Source organism: Oenanthe melanoleuca, chromosome 2, assembly GCF_029582105.1.
Source record: "Oenanthe melanoleuca isolate GR-GAL-2019-014 chromosome 2, OMel1.0, whole genome shotgun sequence".
Taxonomy (NCBI): domain Eukaryota; kingdom Metazoa; phylum Chordata; class Aves; order Passeriformes; family Muscicapidae; genus Oenanthe; species Oenanthe melanoleuca.
Genome location: NC_079335.1, coordinates 32,114,608 through 32,121,655, shown reverse-complemented (window position 1 = coordinate 32,121,655; position 7,048 = coordinate 32,114,608).

Here is a 7,048-nt window from a genome sequence, read left to right as displayed (position 1 = left end):
GCATGCATGCACAGAGCTGGGGCAGCAAGAGAAGGCAGGCTGTTAGTCAGGGACTTCCAGCCTCACTTCTAAAAATTTTCCTTTGCTCACATGGCACAAGAGTCTCTGTGGTAACCATGCCTCTCATACATAATTAAACGGGTGTGCTAATGACATTTTTAAGTAACAGCAATTGACATTTTCCCCACTTTGGAACCTGACAGACAAGTCTGGACTTCATTAACCTTTTGCAGTTTAATAGTGGTTTTGCAATTTAGCAAAGCAGATAAAAAGGCAAGAACCTCCTTCTTTCACATGCAAATTCTGCATGCCAAAATGTTACACAATATATCCCAACAGACAGCTTTGTGTGACCAAGTATAGTTGAAGAGATATTCTCATTATGCTTCATTAAAATGACCAAGAAGCAGGAGGTTAGGTCATTTACAACAGACTACCAAAATATTTCTGAAAGGTCACCTTTGAGGAATATGCAATATGATGACTGAAAGTTTTGAGAAAAAATGGAATCCACGTGTGAATTAATATTCCACGAAGCAAAAACTTAGTTTGATCAGAAAGGATTCCTGCTACACAAGCAATCTCCAGGTGCATTATTTACCTGGGACTCCCTGGCTTGCTCTCTGGGGGGACGTGGCGAGGCACAGCGCGTTTCCGAGCGCCCGCTGGCAGGGCAGGATTTGCCACTCAGGAGACAGCCAGGCAGCCTCTGCAGCACCTTGGGGTTTGCTCTCAGCTTCCAGCAAGCAGGGCTGTCGAGCACCCAGTGTTTGCTGGCTCACCAAAGAAGGCCCTGCAACCTTCTGCCACTTCCCAGCGTATCAAAAATGGCAATTACTGTTTGCCTTTGGTTCTGTGTGCAGTACTTCTCTGACCAGGGTGCTCCACAGGCTGAGCTAAAGGGACAGCTGCCTTTGAGATTCAGAGGAATGGCATCTCCTGTTCATGGCCTATACATCACACAACACAATGTGCAGAGCTGCTTCCCTGCTGGAAGAGACTCCTGATATCGAAATAATTCCATTTTGGATCTCAAGGGCTGGATAGGGCTCATGAAAGTGTTCAGAAAATCTGAAAAATTCCCAGTTTGCACACAGGTCTTCTGTAAAAAAGAGTAGGCACCTATGTCCTTTGTGTGTGAACATGGATGTTATCTATTATCACCTCTAAAGCAACATGCATAAATGAGGTGGGAACACACAAACAGCTGTGGGTTTGACAGCTACTCTTCTGCTTAAGATACTCCATTTATTTAGACTGTCATGCCTCTGAAGTGTTCATTAAAAACACAGAAACATAATTTTAGCATTTCTCTATTGCTTTCTTGTCCTATTTTTTTTTTTTATTTTTTTTTTTTTCACGTTTTGGACAGTTTTCACAGTTATCTTAGTTACTTTGTTGATCCTATTTAAGTTATTGAATTCTTCAGGCTATGAAACTTAGTACCTTCATTGTTAATATAAATTTTTTAAAAATATAAAAAAGGAAATGACTGATCAGAGCCCTTTCTTTAGTTTCCCATAATTCTGAATGAAGCCTTGTGGATCAAACAAGGAAGTTCTGTCCAGCCCATTGCTTCTTGTAAGATGTTTATCATATCTGATCAGGCCAAACACAAAACAATTAAAAACTTGAAAAACTACCTGCAGTTTCCATTTGTGTAATTTTAGTGCTTTTCCTTTCATGGACTAAGAAAACAAGTTTGAAAGCAGACGCTGTAATACAATCAGATCAGGATGATGCAACCAGAAACCAGGGAGATAAAAAACCATGTAAAAAAGGGGTTTCTTAAATAAAGCCTCAGTTGTTGTTAAGGTTTGTATTGTCAAAGGGAGGTTCCTTCAATGGCAGTGTGGCACCTCACTTGCTACTTTTAAATTCCCTGACTAAACTAGTAACATAATCAGCTCTATGCAAAGGGAAGGACTGCACTGGCTGGATTGGAGTTCTTTTTGTACTGCAGTAATATTTCTCATTTCCTTCTGAATTCATCAGTCTTGTGCTGGGTAAATCTGATGACCTTGTCTGAAATCCAATACACTATAATTTATATAAGCTCCCTAACTATACAGCTGCTCGTAGTACAGTAAGTGCCTATTTTGCTGTGTAATTCTTCTCTTCTCCCTTGCTCCACTTCACCTATATCATTCATTATAGAATAATAAACGTGTTTTGACTTATTTGGCCATTTCAGCTGAACATTTTCCTGCCCTGAAGAGATGCCCATTTGAGGGAAATATTTAGTACCTAGCATTTGAAGGGTTTATATAAAAAAAAAATGCAGAAATGATCCTCAGGGACATACCCCATCCCCAGTTACTGGCAACTCCTCAGATGTGTCTCCTAACAAAGGTTCCAGTCCTTTTTGGCAGTGGCATGTAAAGTTCTAGTTCTTGATACTTTCTGACTGGGTGCAAATTATTTCTACTATCACATAAGTCACTTTTTGCAATGAGAAATACAAAGTGCCTTCTGTCCCTATCCTGTTAGCAAGCTGTTGATGGATGGTTGCTGTCTCCAGTGCACCCATAGCTACAGATTCTAACAGCAAGCACCCTCATACTTCTCTCTCTCTTTCCATGGCTTCTTCAGATCCTTGTTTTTTAGTTATTGAATACTTTCAAATGGCTCCCTTCTTAGCTTTGAGCTGTCATAGATGCAGCTTTCCTTGCAGTAACTGGCTAACATAAAACTACTTATGACATTCCTGTTTATCTTCTGTTCCATCCAGACCATTCTTTCATTTTCTTACCCTTTTTTCTTAATTATTTTTACGCCAGATATAGATGAAGAGAGGGCATAAGGGATCACAGAATGAAGTATCCTGAAAGAACTTTCAGGAGACAGAAGTAGGAAAGGAGGGAAATCACACAGCCTTTGGACAACTGTAGAATTGGCATTAAATATTTTCTGTCCAGTTTTATTTAGAAATACATTTATGTCTTCTTTATCCCTTGGGCAGATGCCCCTTCCATCCCATCAACGTTCAGCAGGACAACTAATGTTGAATGCATGAGGGAAACATCTTTTAAGATATCAGTCTTAAAATTAGGCTATTAAACTGTAAGGAATGGGAGATCAAAGTCTGGGAGGAGTACAGAGTTCCGTAGGGATCTGCACTTCAAGCAACCTAACATCAGAAACATTAATTCACCCCTAAATGTTGATGTGCTTCTTTTCTGAATGTGTGATTGGCAGCCTGACTAATGAGGAGTTGCTCTATGTTCTGCTGCAAGCAAAAAATGATGCCACATCCTAGAAAGAAGAAAAATGCTTACCTTGTATGCTGTGCTGGGTGTGAAGAGAGCAAAAAACCTCTGCTTGGATAAACAGGGGAAACAGAGAAACTTCAAGTCTTAATAAATAGAAAATGTGATGCTTCTTCTAGAACTACATTCTTGAGTAGAGCACCCATTTTCAGGATGTGCCTCTTTAAAAGACAGGGAAAGACAGGAACTTTGTAGCTGTACTTGCTTCATCTGGAGAATTTAATGAAATCCTAGCTCTGCTCTATCAATATAAAATACTGAAAGTACATTATTTTCCATAAATGTCAGAAAACTGAAATTCATTTTATCAGCTGAAGTTCCCACCAATTATTTTAAATGCTGGCATGGCTGTGAAAGTGGTCTGTTAGTGACTTTCATACAGCATAAACCTATTCAGCAACTTGATCATGAATGGGGTATGTTTCACTATTCTCAAAGCCAATATATTCAGTATATGAGGCAGTCAGCTAGGCAGCTATCTGCATTTCTCTGGCTGTTTTCTGGGAATGAACTTAGACATACTCCATTGGTTTTGAATCTAAGGATCTCTAATGCAGTGCATGCTTAATCACTCTTATCACTGGAAAATTCAAACAGCTCTCACATTCAGAGTATCACAGTCACAAGAAGATATGAGATATGCCTCTAGGCTAAAAGTCTGTATAGTTTCCTCTGTCTTTGTCAATACTTTGGCTGCCTTTTCTACTTCCATACAATATTTTTTGGTTTTTTTCACAAAGTCTGAAGAGAAAGCACAAGGGGGAAAATTATCCTAAGAGCAAAAACAGCCTTGTCAGTGCATTTTTTACAGAAATGGGCCCAACCCAAAACCTGTGGCCTATGATTCCTCTTCTGGAATTCCAGACACATTCTTCTCACCACTTTCCCTCATCTAGAGTAATTTTTACCTGTTCAAAATGGAGGGGAGACACTACCACCTGGTTCTGGTTGCATGTAATCTTTACATTCATTCTGTTCAGCAGCATATCAGTTCACAAAAACTCATTTTGCCATGTCCCATTTATTAGTTCTTTTTTCCCAGACGAAGACCCGATCACAACAAAGCACATGCTTGCTACTTTCAGCAGGATAAACAGGATATATTCCACCTGATTTTGCTCATGATGGCTACTCACAAAAGCTGGGACAGCACTGAAGAAGGGGCTGCAGAAATGAGAGTCCAGTCCAAGCTTTCTGCAGTGCCATGCTGTGTATCCACAAGATCAGGTGCTTAGGATGGCTGTGGCATGAAGAGAGGTTTTAATTTGGCTATTGCTGAGGGTTCTATCATCCTAGGAAAATATAAGAGCAACATCAGACTTCAGAGAAAAGTGGTAAAATGGTGACAGGTACAGTATATTTTCAATGAGAGGAAAAATAAAACTAAATCCCTTCAGTCTGGAGATGGAGGATAAAATGAAGGTCTGTAAAATGTCAGGGAAGAGGACTCCATTTTCCTTTTGTCAGTCCTCCTACAGCAGAGTTCAGTGCCCATCTGGACTCATGTCCAAGTCCTACCCATTAAATCTCTTGCTTTTAGGTGCTTTTAATCTTTGCTATAAAGAAAGACGACAAGATATTATAGCCTGAATAGATTGATGCTGTGTACACCACCAAAAAAGATACCAACCACACATATGCACCTACAGCACTTGAAAGTGTCACCCTGAGTTGTGGAAGCCTAACCTTTTTGCCTTTTACTGCTGTCTGCCTTTTTCAGTAGGGAGAAACCAGACAATACCAAGACAATGTATTCTTCCGAGCAAAAAGATGCTTTGAAAACTCTCCCTGTTCTACCTGCAATTTGGAAATGGTTAAAAAACAGAATTTTAATTGTTGCAATAATAGCAAAATGATCAGTGCATAGTTAGTGACTGTACTAATTATACTCTCGGCTCAGAAAATCTGTACTGTATACACTATCATTTAGTTTCTAAAAAAAGAATGCTCTGATAGTTTTTAGCTAGGTTTTGGAAGGTTGCTCTAAAGGTTTTGTGACAACCACATAGGAACCTTCTGAAGGCTTTTATATTTCTGTATTTTTAAGTATTTTCCTACGTCTTTGAATTGTTGCCTGGATAACAACATGGATGGCGGGGCGTTTTTTAAGGATCCACTGGGTGTTAACAATGTCACACCTTAAAAATACACATTGTTGCAGCTACAGCCTTTTCTTGGCATAGTGTAATTGGTATTTCCCTTGTTCAGAATTTGTCTTTGCACAGCACTTGGAAAGCCAGGAATGCCAAGCAAGTGTGTTTAATTACTACTCCTATTCATTTTGTAACATGCTGCACAATTTGTCTTGGCACATCCTTGTTAAAAATGATAGGTAATGTCATTAAAACTCTGGTTCTACACAAACACATTACAACACAGATAACCCAAAGAAATAAAATAGCTGTAGCTATTGATCTAGCTGAATGGATCAGTAAAATCTAATTTCCTTTGATTGTTTTATAATTAATTTCGGATCTTGTAACTGGCCATAATGTCATTTCAGCATGGAGACAACTGCCAATGAAAGCATCATATTATGGTGTCCCTGTTTATAAATAGAGCTGAATCCTAGTTGATTTTGCCCTTTAGATTGCTTTCTTCCTCCCCCTTTTGCTTTGGGCTAAGTGCTTGGAATCACTATAAATCAGATTACAAAAAAGTCTTCTTCTGAGAACAGTAAAGCCGTTTTAAAATTGAAATGTATTGAAGCAAGAACAAGCAAAATTGTTGTTATTTCTGGTACTGTCAGGGAAATCTCAGCTACTGTCGGCTGAAATGAAAATAAATGTTCTTATCTGGAATATCAAAATTCTCCTCTCTATAAAAAGTAAATATTATTATATGCAAGAAAAAAATTTACCCTTTATCTAAGCCACTAAACTAAGTGGAATTATAATGGGAATAAATACCATCCATTAGGTCAAATTCTGCTCAGGTTTGCACCAAAAGAAATTGGAATGTTTCCAATGAATACAAAAAGTAAGAAATTGTTAAAGTTGTAAAAGAAAGGCAGAATGCTATTTGAAAAGACAATACTTTTAAAAACTAAACATAAAAAAATCCAAATAAAACGAAGCAAAAGATTTTTCTTGGATTTGCTGTCACAGCAGTTGCAGCTGATTTTGAATTTCTGGCTATGGGCAGGAAGAAATAAATAAAAGAAAAGAAAGCTAGAGGCAGGTAATGGAGCCTGGGACAGGAGACAGCTGTTATCTAGATGGGAGTGCACAGAGATTGGGTCTGATGGAGCACAAGGAGGGAGGGCTTCAGGACAGAACATCTGGTTGTGACAAACACAGCTGGCAGGCCCAGGTGGAGGGGCTGTTGTCCTTGACTTACAAGCAGATTTTCAGGTTTTGTTTATAGTGGAGTGAAAGCAGAGGTGTAGGAGAGAACTCTGGTCTGCAACAGTGAATAACATAGTCAGTAATCTCTGAGTTCTGACTTTCCCTTAATTGCTGTGTAGTGTGAGGAGAACAATCCACTGCATATTGTGCATCTCATCAGTATAATTGACATGATAACATTATCAGGGGTAAAAGCAGCAGGAAGAGTAGGAAGTTCTATGAAATTATACTTTTTGATACTTAAAAATGGAATGAAAAAATAAGCTGCAACCTAAATATCCTTGAAAATAGATCCCTGTGAAAGCTCACTGTTTTCTTTAACCTGCCCAGAATACAGGGCATTATCTTTGGGACTTAAGGATATAGAACATCCTGTTCTTTAGCTTGATATTTTCTGTAGTCTGTCTCTTCCCCTCCTATTTATCTAGAATG